A 20,976-nucleotide genomic window follows, 5' to 3' on the forward strand; every position below is an offset into this window, starting at 1 on the left:
ATATGCTAAATGGATCATTTGCGGTTCGCTGATACCAATATTATGTATTTTCGACAATATTGAAAACACGGGTTCAAATCGTCACGGAACCTCAGACCCTCCTTTTGCCCTTACATAGGCAATTACTCAGTCTAAGTCAGAATCTAATTCTATGCTCATCAGGTCAGTGACATGTTGTTGTATCATCATCCTTTCTCGTGCCTTTTCTCCAAACGCAGGTGGTTTTCTAAAACAGGTTGCAGCACAAAGACTACACAGAGCAGGACCACACTGGATAATCAAGCAACATGAGAATAGGAATACTAAGATGACACCGATGACCATTAGAACCTTCCATCCCCACGCTGAGATCAGAGTCCAAAACCACTCCATAAAGGACCAGTTTCCCTTGTCTACGTGTATAGAGTCGGAAATCTTGTGTAGCTTAGAGATCGCCTCATAGACTGTTGGAGCATTATTAGGAATAAAGACACAGCAGCTCGATTGGATCATTCTGCATACCTCACCTCGGTCTGCAAGGATAACGTCTAGAACCATACGGTTCTGTAACGTCATGAGTCTATCCGCCTGAAGCTCAGCGGTCAAATTGCTAAGGGCACCAGCAGTTTCGGTAATAGTAGATTCAACTACCCGTGTTAGCTGACGTATGTTTCTACTATTGGCCATAGGCCCCCAGAACGGAAGGAAGCCTTTGAAAAAGTCTCCAGCTTCCTGACCAGCGGTATCTTCCTTGCTGAAGACACCTCTCGCTACTCTGGTTCTGTGGTAATCAGATGCAACAATCGAGCAATATAACATGAACCTGAAAAGTCGTCAGGCAACCATGTATACGCTCTGTCTTGACAGATGAAGTAGGTACCCCTAGCAGTAAAGAATGCAGGGGAAGAGTTAGCCGGAAACACATAAGTCTCAACGCACTCACTCCTCCCTAGCTGAGCTCTTGGATTTCTCCCATTACCTTGCAAACAGACCTGACCTCGGTGAGGTACGACCCAGATTGGAGTTGAGCTTTTACGCTTGCTTTCTCCTAAACTAAGGCGATACTCTGAAGAATTCCAACTTAAATGTACTCGCAATTCGTCTCTAGGGTATGATGGAGTATTATTGACGTCCTTGATCATGTCAATAATTCCCTGGACTAAGGCTTTGTTGGCAGAGTTATATTTAGTGGAACGTGGGGGGCGCGGAGGATAGGTTTCAAGGGCATAAGCAAAGATGGTTTGAAGGGCCTGAAATGATCCATTGTAGCTAAAAGGCAAAACCAGATAGGGAATGCCTTTATCCATAGTGTGGGGTATCAAGCCACACACCCAGCAGTCTGTAGTGTTAACTACCAGTTGGTGTTGATGCAAGAGCTGTACAAAAGTGTTGTTAATGAACTCTGAGCGTCGGGCTTGCTCATGTTCGGGAAACGAATGAAAAGAGTGTATAGAAGAGACAGTAGAAACAGCAGGATCAAGGGGAGGTACTGTAGTAACTGGCACAAAAATCAAATTTATGCTGAAAACGATTCCACCCACCAACGTTATTAAAACAATTAGAAATGTAATGGCACATTGAATCAAAAAGCATTTGCTGTGAAGGATTCTGTGAAGTCTGTTTCTGCGAACATAAATTACTTTTTCTCGTTGCAGCGCAGGAAGCTCCATCTTCTACAATCCGCTCGCGACCACTGATGATGTGTACGTAGATGAAAATGCCTCTATCATCCCTGGGAGTTCCCAGAACCAACAGAAAGATCGACCTTGTGTCAGACCCCTGCAAATCCAACTAGGCATACAGCCACGACCCTACGGCTACCCAGACGGCAAGGCAATTTTAAAATAATAAAACAATAGCAAACTTCCTGGCTGAAGGCAAAAGTTCAAAATTTCAAAATATCACAATATGCAGTTGCCTGCTTTATTTGTCCATTTTACGGTTTCGTAAAATATATCTTTGCTTCGCAGGTACTGTCTGATCGGCAAATAGCGTTTCACTGGTAGCTGTTGCAGTGTTCAAGTTCGCAGATGGCAGAGTTTTTTCTGATGCAGGAGATAAATGTTCAGAGTTCAAAGGAGTCTTTTCTGGAGGAGAGTCAGATTTCGGAGTGTCAGTGATCAATTCGGCATCGCTGAAAGGGATGAATTTTGGCGTGCTTTCAAATTCGGAAGAACCAATTCCCTTCTTCACCCAGTCGTCGTAAGGAAGCGGCAAAGGGACACGCTTAACATGGGATGCGTGCACCCAATGCTTGCGTCCAGCTACACGAACTGCTGTTCTTGTTGCAAGCAGGACTTGGAAGGGGCCGACGAATCTCGGCTGAAGGTTCTTCGTCCTTGTGAAATTCTTGATAACCACAAGATCTCCTGGTTTCAGCTGATGCCCTGGACTCTCCTTAGGCTTTGGTAAAGCATCGAAAACCTGTTGGTGAATAAGACTCAATTTAGCAGTCAAGTCGTAAAGATAGTCTATCAACATAGGGTACTCTAGAGAACAAAACTTCTTAGGCCTTGGCACACCCCAAATATTTGCCGGGCGGCCAAACACTATCTCATAAGGGCTAAGCCCCACTCTAGAATGTACAGTTGCTCTCGTTGATAACAACGCCAAAGGAAGTGCGTCTGGCCAGGCTAAACCTGTGGATGCTTGTATCTTAGCTAATTTCAGTTTGAGGGTGCCATTGTAACCCTCCATTAAACCAGCAGACTGGGGATGGTTCGCACTGTGGAACTTTTGTTTCAGACCTAGGCCGGCACACACACTCTGCATAACTTTCCCTATAAACTCACTTCCATTATCTGACCATACAATCCGTGGCATTCCATACCTAGGGAAATATTCCTTGAGAAGAATTTTGGCAGTTGATAGAGCAGTATTGTCCTTTAATGGGTATGCTTCGATCCATCTGGAAAAAGCACAGACTACCACCAGGACATATTTCAAATTATTACAGCGATCCATGTGAATGAAGTCTAACTGAATCACTTCAAAGGGGCAGGAAGGAGGAGCGAAGTGACCAGCAGGAGTTGGAGTTCCCTTGCCAGGATTATGCATCAGGCATACCATACAATTTTTCACCACTCTCTCTGCACACTTACTGATCCCATCATTCTTCCAGACCGGAGCCAACATCTTACAGATTCCTTTAGAACTTATATGCGCTACTCCATGCGCCATCGTCACCACTGCAAGCACATACGCATCAGGCAACATCCAACGCTGCTGTTCTGTCAAATCAATCCAACACCCATTCGAATCCAACTTGCCCGTACTCTCTCTCCATACACGTTTCTCTTCCTCAGTTGCTTCTTTCTGAATCTCTTTCACACTTTCCATTGTATCCTCACACATTCCAGATTCAGCAATCCATCTTGCAGACGTAGCAACATACATTCTGCTCATTATGTCTCTAGCTGTCTGTTTAGCGATTTCATCAGCAAAAGCATTTCCACGACCAACATCATCCGTGATTGCTTTATGAGCACTGCACTTCACAATCGCAACTTCAGTCGGCAAGGTTAGAGATTCCAACAAGTCGTTAACTAGCTGACCATGTTGAATCTTCGTCCCATTGAGGTTCCGTGACGATTTTGAACCCGTGTTTTCAATATTGTCGGAAATACATAATATTAGTATCAGCGAACCGCAAATGATCCATTTAGCATATCCTGGTGTTTTTGCTATACTACGAGCAAGAGCACTCCTGTTATGAACACATTTCTGATCTACCGACGGCATCCATCTTAGATCATGGCCGCCATTTTGTGTTTCTTGCCCTCACATATGCAATAACCTCTGATCACTTCATTTCGATTAAGGACACGTAGCCTTAGCCGGAGATTCACCTCTTTCATGACACGTGCACCTTAAAACAGATCACGCTGTAGCTACATGACTCGACAAAGGCTGCCTCCTCTGCCCGAGGCCAGCCCACCTGAACTGGTTCTCGTGTCCATTGTCCCGATCATGATTAGGCGGCCGAAGCCGGTAGCCTTGCCCATTTACAACCCACAAACATCTCTTATCCCGCTTTTCTATCTTCTGCACCTGGCTCTGCTCCTTTCCTTCTGGGCCTTTATTAGGGGGAGGTAACGAAATTTACGATGAGGCGGTCCGGCTCTTGAATGCAATATTGACAAGGGATTGTGATGAACTAGTGGGAACCCCTCTTCGTAATGTTTGACATCAGATATTATCGACGATTCTTGTGCAACGCCAAATATTTATTGTTTAGGACACAAAGGTGTAGGAATGTACCAACATGTGAAGAATTCGCCTGAAGGCCAATATTTTGTATATAAGGAGCAACCTTTCTTGTACAAATCGAACAGGCTCCTAGACACTGCCCATGCGTAGTTTCTGTGACTTCTGTGTCCCTGCAGTAATAAACCTTTGGTCTTTGACGCCACCATCGAGAAGCCCGTGTTTCTGTTCATTTGCGCACCAAGGCAGGTGGAACTCCGGGGTCTTTGGGTGTTGTTCCCTGACACCTCTGGACGGAACCAAAAAGTCCAGAACTCCAATTGGCGCCCAACGTGGTGCGACGTCATTCGGTACCGGTCCAAAAGCCTGAAGAGTTCGAGGAGCTTCGTGTGAAGATTCCTGAGGGAGGCGCCCCACTTCACCGATCCCGGCATATTGCAAAAGTGGCCCGAAGTTCTCTTCCACGAGGGTTCCCGTTCAGGACGGCTGCAGTGGGCCGTTGCCTTGACCGTCGCCCTGTCTTGGACCCGAGGTGCAGCCCTCAGTACAGCGAAACGTGACGGGTTTCTCCTTGGTGACGTCTTCAGTGCCTCAGTTAAGTATTTAGTGGTTGCTAGTTGGTTACTTCGTAAGGGTTGTTATAATCCTTTTTGGTTCTTAGTTTGGTTTGGTTTCGTAGGATTATCATTGGTTGTTCTGGTCACGATAATCTATTTGGTTCAGTTTGGGTATCGATACATTAGTTTGGTTTTGGTAGGCCTTAAAAGTTGTTGGTTCAAGTGCACATATTTGTTTTGTGTTTTGTTTGTTTTGTGTTCCGGACTGAAAATGGTAAGTCGGAGAAATTGTATGTTGTCGTGCTTCGGTTGCAACAGTGACTCACGGTTGGAGGACTCATGTCTGGTTCCTCCGATTGGGACTCCTCTATATGACTTATATTGTAAACATGGTGTGGGTCCTATATCCTATAATGAGGTGTGGGTCCTCTACACCAAGAAAGACGGTGTCCTTAGTTGGCCACTGCATGGTAGTTTTGAACCCGAGATTCTTGATAATTTAGAAGCGAAATTGTTTAGGAAGAAAGCCCGGCCGGCAATGTTTGATTCTTTCCGTTACTGGCGAAAAGAATCTAAACAGAGAGAAATGAAGAAATTTAAGAAAGAACAGAAAGAGAAAGAAGAGTTGACTCTAGAGCAAGCAACTAAACAGCTGCAAGATAGCGAGTGCGAGAAGGCTATAGAGGTGGCCATTAGAGAGCATAATTTAGCGATCGACAAGTGCTACCCTGTCTTGCCATCGAAAACGGCTAAGATACTAGAGGATTCGGAAAACGATCCTCTGTTGTCTTATCTGTTACGGTCACCTCCACCGTATGCACAAGGTGCTACGGCTCCACTTGTACCAAATGTCCAATTGCCGGTTGCTGGACAACCTGGTATTCCTGCTCCTGCCCCTCAGAATCAAGTTCCTGTACCTCCTGTAAATAATGTGACTGTTCCTATGGCTCCTCCTCCTCCTCCTGGACTGCCGGCTTCTATACCTGTACCTGTATCGCTTACACCTACTACTTCACAAACTATTTTTCTCGATACTCCTACTGCCTCGCTATCTGTTCCTACTTCCACTGTGTTTTCTACGTCTGCGAGTGTGTTGACTCCACTTTCTGTACGTCGAAGAATCACTGATTCTGTGTCTAATATACTGTCTCCTTTCTATAAAACTTTAATTAAAACTCCTACTTCTGACTCTGTTCAGAGACGTAGTCAGCATCCAAGCATTGAGGAACGGGGAATTTTAGATTCCACAGCTCTCAGATGGATTTCGAAGAGTAGGAGATATAGTACGAGAGATGTACTAGAAACATTTATGCAGTGGAAGGAACCAACGCAACGGTACGTCTTTGATGAGATGTGCTCGTTGTTACGTGAGGAGATAGAAGAAGATGATATTGAATCGAATTTAGAAGACTTAATTAAGGTTCAGAAAGAGTTTGCTGCTGGTATGATGGTGGGTGAAAATATTGAGGAAGCGATGGAACTGATCTTAAGTTTTAGGAATGATCCATCTCTTCGTTCACCGAGAGATTTAGAGAAAGGTAAGACAAAGCTGAGTCGCCAATATCCAATGAGGGAGGTTCCTCCGATTTGGCGCGATGCTGTGCAAGCTGATGCTGTTGCTGGTATTGCGGCCGCTCCAGCGCAATTCCAGAGAGTGTGGATACACATTCCGTGGAAGCGAGCTGAAGTGCTAGCAGTGAAACAGGCCTTACCAGATCCGCGTAAGAATCCTGCTGGATATTACAAGGAACTAACACAGACAGTTGAGGCTTGTATAATGAACTTAGCAGACATTGATATGTTATTTGGGAATGTAGTTCCGCAACCAGTCTGGGCTAAAATTCGTAGGGAAGATCATCAAGTTGCCTTAGGTGGTGATTGGGCAGCTATCACTGCAGCGGATGGTCAGCAAACGGGTGGTGCCAAACCTGAACCCCTAATTGCTAATCTTCCGGGTAGGATAATTGACTTAATGAAGACTCTGATGCCCGCATTGCGTGTTAATTGGGACAGGTTATCCGCATGCAAGCAGAAGAGAGACGAAAGTGTCTCCGACTTTTTCACGAGGTTCGAAGAGACTTTCGTAGATCATAGTGGTCAGGATATGAGCACTGAAGGAGGACAGAGACTGTTTGTCGATAAATTCGTGCATAATTTGTTACCTGAATTATGCAATAAATTGAAGGATTCAGAGAGTGCGTGGGCTGTTTCTACAACTGCGCAAATACTTGCAACTGCACAATATTACGAAAATAGGGATAAAGAGGAAAAAGAGAAATCAGACAAGAAAACGAAAGATTTAAAGACTAAAGTTCTGTTGCAGCAGGCGTACCCGCCTCGCATGAATCAGACTAATATGCAACAGGGTTCCTATCAGAGGACAGATTATAGTTCAACGAGGCCTCAATATCAGTGGAACCAGTGTGCGTATTGTAAGAAAGAGGGTCACTACAAGAATGAATGTCCGATCTTAGCGCAAAACAACGCAGCAGCAGCTCAGAGAGGTCGTGGTGGTTTTGTGCAGAATTCTAGAGGTCGAGGGCGAGGTGCTATGCCTACACAGACGAATGATCGTCCTTCCAATCACTTTGATAAAAGAAATGGACAGCCAGCCCAGCAAAATAGATCTCAGCAATATCTTGTTGAAGACTATTGTGAAGCGGATGAGGGATTTCAGCAAAATGGGTACTAGGACAGCCATGGACAGAGAGAGGGAGTAGTATCAGTTCCAGTAGATCAGAGTGGGCCTTATGTCGCAGTAGCAACATCAGGTGTAGTCGAACCGTTTCTGTTGGATACTGGTGCCGCAAAAAGTTCTATCATTCATGCGAGACTCCCTGGCGCACCTTTGTCTGGCTCAACAAATGTTTCTGTAGGTTTTTCAGGCGCCCCTGTTTACAACCCCATATCTGGTCCTTTGTCTATTTCTGTTGGACCATGTCAATTGAAAGCACCCTTGATTTTGACGACGGGTTGTAATGAAAACCTGCTTGGTTTAGATTTGTTAAAACGACTATATGCGACCTTGTACTGTTCTCCGGAAGGGGTACAGCTTACATTGGGTAAAAGAATCACCTCTCCGATGTACTTGTCAATGGATGCACTTCCACCAGAGCTGCGTTCACTCCCTGATTCTCTTTGGGCGACTGGTCCTAATGATGTAGGCCTTTTAGAAATACCACCATATGTAGTAACTTTGAAAGCAAGTGTAAAGTTTCCAAGAATTCCTCAATACAAAATATCTAGTGAAGGTGAACGTGCACTTTTACTGATTGTGCAAGATTTGATTAAGAAAGGTGTGGTTGAAGAAACTAGAGGAAATGTTTGTAATAGTCCTGTATTACCAATTTTGAAACGAACTGATCCCACAAAGCCTCCAGTATATAGGTTTGTCATCGACCTCAGAGAAGTTAATAAGATTGTGGTTCCACAGTTTCCTGTGGTTCCCGACATTACTGCCTTGTTAACATTGATTCCTGCTACAGCCACTTGGTTCTCAGTCATCGACTTGAAGAATGCCTTTTTCAGCATTCCGATAGCCGAGGAAAGCAGAGATATTTTTGGCTTCTGTCTAGGAGGTCGCAGTTTCAGATTTAAACGCGCTCCACAGGGCTACTGTGAGAGCCCATCTATTTATAGTCAAGCATTAAAAAGCCAGTTAGATTCCTTTGTCCTTCCTCCAGGTTCTGCCCTAGTACAATATGTAGACGATCTTCTAGTGGCTGCCGATGACAAGGAAACTTGCAAAGCAGCTACAGTTTCGTTATTACATCACTTGTCTAGTTTGAATCACAAGGTGTCACCTTCTAAGATGCAATACTGCTGCCAAGAAGTGACCTACCTAGGTCATCTCTTGTCAAAGGAGGGAAGGAAGTTGACCCCAGAGAGAATAAAAGCAATTACACAAATGAGTGTTCCACGCACACAGAGAGAAGTACGTGCCTTTCTAGGTATTACCTCTTACTGTAGGCAGTGGATCCCAAATTTTTCTCTTCTAGCAAAACCATTGGTAGCTTTGACTGGGAAAAATGTTCCGAGTCCGGTGCCATGGTCTGATGAATGTCAAGAGAGTTTTACTGAATTACGAAAAGCCTTGTGTTCAGCTCCTGTATTGGGTACACCCGATTACAGTAAGCCATTCACGCTCTATGTTCACGAGAGAGAAGGTTGCGCGTTGAGTGTTCTGACACAGAAATTTGGTGATAAACAACGCCCCTGTGCGTATTTCTCATCAACATTGGATCCGGTAGCTAGAGCGTTACCTAGTTGTTTGAGAGCTACAGCGGCAGCTGCGGCTTCCATTCGACAATCTGCTGGTTTAGTGATGAACAATATGCTAGTGGTCATGGTTCCTCATGCGGTGGATACACTCATGAACCGAACGAAGACACAACACCTTACTAGTGCGAGACTATCTGGTTACGAGCTGACATTACTAGCGAGTCATATTCAGATTAAAAGATGTAATGTATTGAATCCAGCAACACTGTTGCCGGCTAATCAAGAGTCGAGTGATTCCGAGCCACATGATTGTTGTTTTAAAACGGAGGAAGAGACAAAAGGGCGCATTGACTTGAGGGATACTCCATTATCAGATCCGGATGGTACACTGTATGTGGACGGATCATGTTTTAAATTGGAGAATGGTGATGTGACTGCTGCTTACGCAGTAACGACTTTGAAAACGATTGTGGAGACTGCAAGAGTGAGTCAAAATTCTGCCCAAGCTGCAGAATTAATAGCCTTAACCAGAGCGTGTGTTTTAGCTAAGGGAAAGAGAGTGAATGTCTTTACAGATAGTCAGTACGCATTTGGCGTGGCCCATAGTTTTGGGCGTTTGTGGAGAGAAAGAGGTTTCATTACGTCCCATGGGACGAAGATTCAACATGGTCAGCTAGTTAACGACTTGTTGGAATCTCTAACCTTGCCGACTGAAGTTGCGATTGTTAAGTGCAGTGCTCATAAAGCAATCACGGATGATGTTGGTCGCGGGAATGCTTTTGCTGATGAGACCGCTAAACAGACAGCTAGAGACATGATGAGCAGAATGTATGTTGCAACGTCTGCAAGATGGATTGCTGAATCTGGAATGTGTGAGGATACTATGGAAAGTGTGAAAGAAATTCAGAAGGAAGCAACTGAGGAAGAGAAACGTGTATGGAGAGAGAGTACGGGCAAGTTAGATTCGAATGGGTGTTGGATTGATTTGACAGAACAGCAGCGTTGGATGTTGCCTGATGCGTATGTGCTTGCAGTGGTGACAATGGCGCATGGAGTAGCGCATATAAGTTCTAAAGGGATCTGTAAGATGTTGGCTCCAGTCTGGAAGAATGATGGAATCAGTAAGTGTGCAGAGAGAGTGGTGAAAAATTGTATGGTATGCCTGATGCATAATCCTGGCAAGGGAACTCCAACTCCAGCTGGTCATTTCGCTCCTCCTTCCTGTCCCTTTGAAGTGATTCAGTTAGACTTCATTCACATGGATCGCTGTAATAATTTAAAATATGTCCTGGTGGTAGTCTGTGCTTTCTCCAGGTGGATCGAAGCATACCCACTGAAGGACAACACTGCCCTATCAACTGCCAAAATTCTTCTCAAAGAATATTTCCCCAGATTTGGAATGCCACGGATTGTATGGTCAGATAACGGAAGTGAGTTTATAGGGAAAGTTATGCAGAGTGTGTGTGCAGGTCTAGGTCTGAAACAAAAGTTCCACAGTGCGAACCATCCCCAGTCTGCTGGTTTAGTGGAGGGTTACAATGGCACCCTCAAACTGAAATTAGCTAAAATACAAGCATCCACAGGTTTAGCCTGGCCAGACGCACTTCCTTTGGCTTTGTTATCAACGAGAGCAACTGTACATTCTAGAGTGGGGCTTAGCTCGTATGAGATAGTGTTTGGCCGCCCGGCAAATATTTGGGGTGTGCCGAGGCCTAAGGAGTTCAGTTCTTTAGAATATCCTATGTTGATAGACTACCTTTACGACTTGACTGCTAAATTGAGTCTTATTCATCAACAGGTTTTCGATGCTTTACCAAAGCCTCCGGAGAGTCCAGGGCATCAGCTGAAACCAGGAGACCTCGTAGTCGTCAGGAACTTCGCGAGGACGAAGAACCTTCAGCCAAGATTCGTTGGCCCCTTCCAAGTCCTTCTTACAACCAGGACAGCAGTTCGTGTGGCTGGACGCAAGCACTGGGTGCACGCGTCCCATGTTAAGCGTGTCCCTTTGCCGCTTCCTTACGACGACTGGGTGAAGAAGGGAATTGGTTCCTCCGAATTTGAAAGCACTCCAAAGTTCATCCCTTTCAGCGATGCCGAATTGATCACTGACACTCCAAGCTCTGACTCTCCTCCTGAAAAGACTCCTTTGAACACTGAACATTTGTCTCCTGCATCAGAAGAAACTCTGCCATCTGCGAACTTGAACACTGCAACAACTACCAGTGAAACACTATTTGCCGATCAGACAGTACCTGCGAAGCAGAGATATAATTTAAGGAACCGTAATATGGACAAATAAAGCAGGCAACTGCATATTGTGATATTTTGAAATTTTGAACTTTTGCATTCAGCCAGGAAGTTTGATATTGTTTTGTTATTTTTAAATTGCCTTGCCGTCTGGGTAGCCGTAGGGTCGTGGCTGTGTGCCTAGTTGGATTTGCAGGGGTCTGACACAAGGTCGATCTTTCTGTTGGTTCTGGGAACTCCCAGGGCTGATAGAGGCATTTTCATCTACGTACACATCATCAGTGGTCGCGAGCGGATTGTAGAAGATGGAGCTTCCTGCGCTGCAACGAGAAAATGTGATTTACGTTTGCAGAAACAGACTTTACAGAATTCTTCATAGCAAATGCTTTTTGACGCAATGTGCCATTACATTTCTAATTGTTTTAATAACGTTGGTGGGTGGAATTGTCTTCAGTATAAATTTGATTTTTGTACCAGTAACCACAGTACCTCCCCTTGATCCTGCTATTACTACTGTTTCCTCTATACACTCTTTTCACTCGTTTCCCGAACATGAGCAAGCCCGACGCTCAGAGTTCATTAACAACACTTTTGTACAGCTCTTGCACCAACACCAACTGGTAGTTAACACTACAGACTGCTGGGTGTGTGGCTTGATACCCCACACTATGGATAAAGGTATTCCCTATCTGGTTTTGCCTTTCAGCTACAATGGATCATTTCAGGCCCTTCAAACCATCTTTGCTTATGCCCTTGAAACCTATCCTCCACGTTCACCACGTTCCACTAAATATAACTCTGCCAACAAAGCTTTAGTCCAGGGAATTATTGACATGATCAAGGACGTCAATAATACTCCATCATACCCTAGAGACGAATTGCGAGTATATCTAAGTTGGAATACTTCAGAGTATCGCCTTAGTTTAGGAGAAAGCAAGCGTAAAAGCTCAACTCCAATCTGGGTCGTACCTCACCGAGGTCAGGTCTGTTTGCAAGGTAATGGGAGAAATCCAAGAGCCCAGCTAGGGAGGAGTGAGTGCGTTGAGACTTATGTGTTTCCGGCTAACTCTTCCCCTGCTTTCCTCACTGCTAGGGGTACCTACTTCATCTGTCGAGATCGGGCATATACATGGTTACCTGCTCACTTTTCAGGTTCATGCTATATTGCTCGATTGTTGCCTCCAACATACACTGCTTCATCTGATTACCACAGAACCAGAGTAGCGAGAGGTGTCTTCAGCAAGGAAGATACCGCTGGTCAGGAAGCTGGAGACTTCTTCAAAGGCTTCCTTCCGTTCTGGGGGCCTATGGCCAATAGTAGAAACATACGTCAGCTAACACGGGTAGTTGAATCTACTATTACCGAAACTGCTGGTGCCCTTAGCAATTTGACAGCTGAGCTTCAGGCGGATAGACTCATGACGTTGCAGAACCGTATGGTTCTAGACGTTATCCTTGCAGACCGAGGTGGGGTATGTAGAATGATCCAATCGAGTTGCTGTGTCTTTATTCCTAACAATGCTCCAACAGTCTATGAGGCGATCTCTAAGCTACACAAGATTTCCGACTCTATACACGTAGACGAGGGAAACTGGTCCTTTATGGAGTGGTTTTGGACTCTGATCTCAGCGTGGGGATGGAAGGTTCTAATGGTCATCGGTGTCATCCTAGTATTCCTATTCTCATGCTGCCTGATTATCCAGTGTGGTCCCGCTTTGTGTAGTCTTTGTGCTGCAACCTGTTTTAGGAAACCATCTGCAGTTGGAGAAAAGGCACGAGAAAGGATGATGATACAACAGCATGTCACTGACATGATGAGTATAGAACTAGACTCTGACATAGACTGAGTAATTGCCTATGTAAGGGCAAAAGGAGGGTCTGAGGTTCCGTGACGATTTTGAACCCGTGTTTTCAATATTGTCGGAAATACATAATATTAGTATCAGCGAACCGCAAATGATCCATTTAGCATATCCTGGTGTTTTCGCTATACTACGAGCAAGAGCACTGCTGTTATGAACACATTTCTGATCTACCCACGGCATCCATCTTAGATCATGGCCGCCATTTTGTGTTTCTTGCCCTCACATATGCAATAACCTCTGATCACTTCATTTCGATTAAGGACACGTAGCCTTAGCCGGAGATTCACCTCTTTCATGACATGTGCACCTTAAAACAGATCACGCTGTAGCTACATGACTCGACAAAGGCTGCCTCCTCTGCCCGAGGCCAGCCCACCTGAACTGGTTCTCGTGTCCATTGTCCCGATCATGATTAGGCGGCCGAAGCCGGTAGCCTTGCCCATTTACAACCCACAAACATCTCTTATCCCGCTTTTCTATCTTCTGCACCTGGCTCTGCTCCTTTCCTTCTGGGCCTTTATTAGGGGGAGGTAACGAAATTTACGATGAGGCGGTCCGGCTCTTGAATGCAATATTGACAAGGGATTGTGATGAACTAGTGGGAACCCCTCTTCGTAATGTTTGACATCAGATATTATCGACGATTCTTGTGCAACGCCAAATATTTATTGTTTAGGACACAAAGGTGTAGGAATGTACCAACATGTGAAGAATTCGCCTGAAGGCCAATATTTTGTATATAAGGAGCAACCTTTCTTGTACAAATCGAACAGGCTCCTAGACACTGCCCATGCGTAGTTTCTGTGACTTCTGTGTCCCTGCAGTAATAAACCTTTGGTCTTTGACGCCACCATCGAGAAGCCCGTGTTTCTGTTCATTTGCGCACCAAGGCAGGTGGAACTCCGGGGTCTTTGGGTGTTGTTCCCTGACACCTCTGGACGGAACCAAAAAGTCCAGAACTCCACCATGGGACGTAATGAAACCTCTTTCTCTCCACAAACGGCCAAAACTTTGGGCCACGCCAAATGCGTACTGACTATCTGTAAAAACATTCACTCTCTTTCCTTTAGCTAAAACACACGCTCTCGTTAAAGCTATTAATTCTGCAGCTTGGGCAGAATTCTGACTCACTCTTGCAGTCTCCACAATCGTCTTCAAAGTCGTTACTGCGTAAGCAGCACTCACATCCCCATTCTCCAATTTAAAACATGACCCATCCACATACAATGTGCCATCTGGATCTGATAATGGAGTATCCTTTAAGTCAATTCGTCCTTTTGTCTCTTCCTCCGTTCTAAAGCAACAATCATGTGGCTCGGAATCACTCGACTCTTGATTAGCCGGCAACAATGTTGCTGGATTCAATACATTACATCTTTTGATCTGAATATGACTCGCTAGTAATGTCAGCTCGTAACCAGATAGTCTCGCACTGGTAAGGTGTTGTGTCTTGGTTCGGTTCATGAGTGTATCCACCGCATGAGGAACCATGACCACTAGCATGTTGTTCATCACTAAACCAGCAGATTGTCGAATGGAAGCCGCAGCTGCCGCTGTAGCTCTCAAACAACTAGGTAATGCTCTAGCTACCGGATCCAATGTTGATGAAAAAAATGGGCACAAGGGCGTTGTTTATCACCAAATTTCTGTGTCAGAACACTCAACGCGCAACCTTCTTTCTCGTGAACGTAGAGCGTGAATGGCTTACTGTAATCAGGTGTACCCAATACAGGAGCTGAACACAATGCTTTTCGTAACTCAGAAAAACTCTCTTGACATTCATCAGACCATGGTACCGGACTCGGAACATTTTTCCCAGTCAAAGCTACCAATGGTTTCGCTAAAAGAGAAAAATTTGGGATCCACTGCCTACAGTAAGAGGTAATACCTAAAAAGGCACGTACTTCTCTCTGTGTGCGTGGAACACTCATTTGCGTGATTGCTTTTATTCTCTCTGGGGTCAACTTCCTTCCCTCCTTTGACAAGAGATGACCTAGGTAGGTCACTTCTTGGCAGCAGTATTGCATCTTAGAAGGTGATACCTTGTGATTCAAATTAGACAAGTGATGTAATAACGAAACTGTAGCTGCTTTGCAAGTTTCCTTGTCATCGGCAGCCACTAGAAGATCATCTACATACTGTACTAGAGCAGAACCTGGAGGAAGGACAAAGGAGTCTAACTGGCTTTTTAACGCTTGACTGTAAATAGATGGGCTCTCACAGTAGCCCTGTGGAGCGCGTTTAAATCTGAAACTGCGACCTCCTAGACGGAAGCCGAAAATATCTCTGCTTTCTTCGGCTATCGGAATGCTGAAAAAGGCATTCTTCAAGTCGATGACTGAGAACCAAGTAGCTGTAGCAGGAATCAGTGTTAACAAGGCAGTAATGTCTGGAACCACAGGAAACTGTGGGACCACAATCTTATTAACTTCTCTAAGGTCAATAACAAACCTATATACTGGAGGCTTTGTAGGATCAGTTCGTTTCAAAATCGGTAATACAGGACTATTACAAACATTTCCTCTAGTTTCTTCAACCACACCTTTCTTAATCAAATCTTGCACAATTAATAAAAGTGCACGTTCACCTTCACTAGATATTTTGTATTGCGGAATTCTTGGAAATTTCACATTGGCTTTCAAAGTTACTACATATGGTGGTATTTCTAAAAGGCCTACATCATTAGGACCAGTCGCCCAAAGAGAATCAGGGAGTGAACGCAGCTCTGGTGGAAGTGCATCCATTGACAAGTACATCGGAGAGGTGATTCTTTTACCCAATGTAAGCTGTACCCCTTCCGGAGAACAGTACAATGTCGCATATAGTCGTTTTAACAAGTCTAAACCAAGCAGATTTTTATTACAACCCGTCGTCAAAATTAAGGGTGCTTTCAATTGACACGGTCCAACAGAAATAGACAAAGGACCAGATATAGGGTTGTAAACAGGGGCGCCTGAAAAACCTACAGAAACATTTGTTGAGCCAGACAAAGGTGCGCCAGGGAGTTTCGCATGAATGATAGAACTTTTTGCGGCACCAGTATCCAACAGAAACGGTTCGACTACACCTGATGTTGCTACTGCGACATAAGGCCCACTCTGATCCACTGGAACTGATACTACTCCCTCTCTCTGTCCATGGCTGTCCTAGTACCCATTTTGCTGAAATCCTTCATCCACTTCACAATAGTCTTCAACAAGATATTGTTGAGATCTATTTTGCTGGGCTGACTGTCCATTTCTTTGATCAAAGTGATTGGAAGGACGATCATTTGTCTGTGGAGGCATAGCACCTCGCCCTCGACCTCTAGAATTCTGTACAAAACCACCACGACCTCTCTGGGCTGCTGCTGCATTATTTTGCGCTAAGACCGGACATTCATTCTTGTAGTGACCCTCTTTCTTACAATACGCACACTGGTTCCACTGATATTGTGGCCTCGTTGAACTATAATCTGTCCTTTGATACGAATTCTGTTGCATATTAGTCTGATTTGCGCGAGGCGGATATGCCTGTTGCAAAAGAACTTTAGTCTTTAAATCTTTCGTTTTCTTGTCTGATTTCTCTTTTTCCTCTTTATCCCTATTTTCGTAATATTGTGCAGTTGCAAGTATTTGCGCAGTTGTAGAAACAGCCCACGCACTCTCTGAATCCTTTAATTTATTGCATAACTCAGGTAACAAATTATGCACAAATTTATCGACAAACAGTCTCTGTCCTCCTTCAGTGCTCATATCCTGACCACTATGATCTACAAAAGTCTCTTCGAACCTCGTGAAGAAGTCGGAGACACTTTCGTCTTTCTTTTGCTTGCATGCGGATAACTTGTCCCAATTAACACGTAATGCGGGCATCAGAGTCTTCATCAAGTCAACTATCCTACCTGGAAGATTAGAAATTAGGGGTTCAGGTTTTGCACCACCCGTTTGCTGACCATCTGCTGCAGTGATAGCTGCCCAATCACCACCTAAAGCAACTTGATGATCTTCCCTACGAATTTTAGCCCACACTGGTTGCGGAACTACATTTCCAAATAACATATCAATGTCTGCTAAGTTCATTATACAAGCCTCAACCGTCTGTGTTAATTCCTTGTAATATCCAGCAGGATTCTTACGCGGATCTGGCAAGGCCTGTTTCACTGCTAGCACTTCGGCTCGCTTCCACGGAATGTGTATCCATACTCTCTGGAATTGCGCCGGAGCGGCTACAATACCATTAGGAGCATCAGCTTGCACAGCTTCGCGCCAAATCGGAGGAACTTCCCTCATTGGATATTGGCGACTCAGCTTCGTCTTACCTTTCCCTAAATCTCTCGGTGAACGAAGAGATGGATCATTCCTAAAACTTAAGATCAACTCCATCGCTTCTTCTATATTTTCACCTACTATCATTCCAGCAGCAAACTCTTTCTGAACCCTAATTAAGTCTTCTAAATTTGATTCAATATCATCTTCCTCTATCTCTTCACGTAGCAACGAGCACATCTCATCAAAGGCGTACCGTTGCGTTGGTTCCTTCCACTGCATAAATGTTTCTAGCACATCTCTCGTACTATATCTCCTACTCTTCGATATCCATCTGAGAGCCGTGGAATCTAAAATTCCCCGTTCCTCAGTGCTTGGATGCTGACTACGTCTCTGAACAGAGTCGGAAGTAGGAGTCTTAATTAAAGTTTTATAGAAAGGAGACAGCATATTAGACACAGAATCAGTGATTCTTCGACGAACAGAAAGTGGAGTCAACACACTCGCAGACGTAGAAAACACAGTGGAAGTAGGAACAGATAGCGGGGCAGTAGGAGTATCGAGAAAAATAGTTTGTGAGGCAGTAGGTGTGAGCGAGACAGATGCAGGTATAGAAATCGGCAATCCTGGAAGAGGAGGAGCCGTAGGAACATTCACATTAACCACAGGAGGTACAGGAACTTGATTCTGAGGGGCAGGAATACCAGGTTGTCCAGCAACCGGTAATTGAACATTTGGTACAAGTGGAGCCGTAGCACCTTGTGCATACGGTGGAGATGACCGTAACAGATAAGACAACAGAGGATCGTTTTCGGGGTCCTCTAGTATCTTAGCTGTTTTCGATGGCAAGGCAGGATAGCACTTGTCGATCACTAAATTATGCTCTCTAATGGCCACCTCTATGGCCTTCTCACACTCGTTATCTTGCAGCTGCTTAGTTGCTTGCTCTAGAGTCAACTCTTCTTTCTCTTTCTGTTCTTTCTTTAATCTCTTCATTTCTCTCTGTTTGGATTCTTTTCGCCAGTAACGGAAAGAATCAAACATTGCCGGCCGGGCTTTCTTCCTAAACAATTTTGCTTCTAAATTATCAAAAATTTCGGGTTCAAAACTACCATGCAGTGGCCAACTAAGGACACCGTCTTTCTCGGTGTAGCGGACCCACACCTCATTATAGGATATAGGACCCACACCATGTTTACAATATAAGTCATATAGGGGAGTCCCAATCGGAGGAACCAGACATGAGTCCTCCAATCGTGAGTCACTGGTGCAACCAAAACAAGACAACATACAATTTCTCCGACTTACCATTTTTCAGTCCGGAACACAAAACAAACAAAACACAAAACAGATATGTGCACTTGAACCAAGAACTTTAAGGCCTACCAAAACGAACTGATGTATCGATACCCAAACTAAACCAAATAGATTATCGTAACCAGAACAACCAGTGATAATCTTACGAAACCGAACCAAACCAAGAACCAAAAAAGGATTATAACAACCCTTACGAAGTAACCAACTAGCAACCACTAAATACTTAACTGAGGCACTGAAGACGTCACCAAGGAGAAACCCGTCACGTTTCGCTGTACTAAGGACTGCACCTCGGGTCCAAGACAGGGCGACGGTCAAGGCAACGGCCCACTGCAGCCGTCCTGAACGGGAACCCTTGTGGAAGAGAACTTCGGGCCACTTTTGCGATATGCCGGGATCGATGAAGTGGGGCGCCTCCCTCAGGAATCTTCACACAAAGCTTCTCGAACCCTTCAGGCTTTTGGACCGGTACCGAATGACGTCGCCCCACATGGGCGCCAATTGGAGTTCTGGACTTTTTGGTTCCGTCCAGAGGTGTCAGGGAACAACACCCAAAGACCCCGGAGTTCCACCTGCCTTGGTGCGCAAATGAACAGAAACACGGGCTTCTCGATGGTGGCGTCAAAGACCAAAGGTTTATTACTGCAGGGACACAGAAGTCACAGAAACTACGCATGGGCAGTAACTAGGAGCCTGTTCAAATTGTACAAAGAGGGTTGCTCCTTATATACAAAATTTTGGCCTTCAGGCGAATTCTTCACATGTTGGTACATTCCCAAAACCTTTGTGTCATAAACAATAAATATTTGGCGTACACAGGAACCGTTGATAAAATCTGATACTAAACATCTACGAAGAGGGGTTCCCACTAGTTCATCACAATCCCTTGTCAATATTGCATTCAAGAGCCGGACCGCCTCATCGTAAATTTCGTTACCTCCCCCTAATAAAGATTCAGAAAGAAAGAAACGGAGCCAGGTGTGGAAGATAGAAAAGCGGGATAAGAGATGTTTGTGGGTTGTAAATGGGCAAGGCTACCGGCTTCGGCCGCCTAATCATGATCGGGACAATGGACACGAGAACCAGTTCAGTTGGGCTGGCCTCGGGCAGAGGAGGCAGCCTTTGTCGAGTCATGTAGCTACAGCGTGATCTGGTTTAGGGTGCACGTGTCATGAAAGAGGTGAATCTCCGGCTAAGGCTACGTGTCCTTAATCGAAATGAAGTGATCAGAGGTTATTGCGTATGTGAGGGCAAGAAACACAAAATGGCTGCCATGATCTAAGATGGATGCCGTGGGTAGATCAGAAATGTGTTTATAAAAGGAGTGCTCTTGCTCGTAGCGTAGCGAAAACACCAGGATATGCTAAATGGATCATTTGCGGTTCGCTGATACCAATATTTTGTATTTTCGACAATATTGAAAACACGGGTTCAAATCGTCACGGAACCTCAATTGCTTGGATGCTGTACTGCGTTGAGTCTGGCGAAGCAGTCGATTGAGTGATGTTCAGTATCGAATCTCTCGACAAAGGTATGTTGGCGTTGACTCCGGGGAAGCTTTCAGTTAGGCAATGAGGAGTACACTCTGATTACAACTAAGGATCGAGAACCTTAGTATCAGTACTTGGGAGTCAGGAATCTCTCACACAGACGCCTTCAGGTCTTATTGAAACTGGTCAACTGAAAAGTAGAAACAGGCATCTTGAAACATGTAGTGTTCCTGTATCTCAAACAGGACGTCAGCCAATTGAAACTTGGAATCACTTCTAGGGTTCTGGGTTCAAGCCATGCAGGTTCAGTTTTTCTTTAGGATTCAGACAGTAAGGCAGTTCTCCTCCTGATTCTTAACAGGTCCATGAGTGTTCTGGGAAGGATTCTGGGGATGTCACATTTATGTGCTGTGCCAACCACTGTGTGCGGGCAACCACTGGCCACTCCCTCAACAATGAAGTTAGAATTTTGAAAGGTGACACTCACCACTTTTACAGCACTTTCATATCCTGCAGTGCCCCTCTCTGCCTAAATCTAAGATGGCAGGGCCTTTCTTCCTTTAGTCAGAAATCCCTTGGAACATCCAATGGCGTGGCTATGATCATGGATAAACCCTCCCTTGGGGTCAATCCAAAGCAGTTCTGGGGTAGCTCCCCCTCCTACTAGGTTTGGATCCCAGTTGACTAGAAAGACAGAAGGGGAGCAAGGGCCAGGTGTGAGCTTCTTCTGCAACGGTAGACCTCCCCTGACCCTCAGGAAGTGACTTTCAAACATGCATAGTCTCAACTTCTTCTGTGCCAAGACCACTGCAAATGCATTTCTCTCTTTTGCATGCCACCTTTGTTC

Source organism: Lissotriton vulgaris, chromosome 4_1, assembly GCF_964263255.1.
Source record: "Lissotriton vulgaris chromosome 4_1, aLisVul1.2, whole genome shotgun sequence".
Classification (NCBI taxonomy): Eukaryota; Metazoa; Chordata; class Amphibia; order Caudata; family Salamandridae; genus Lissotriton; species Lissotriton vulgaris.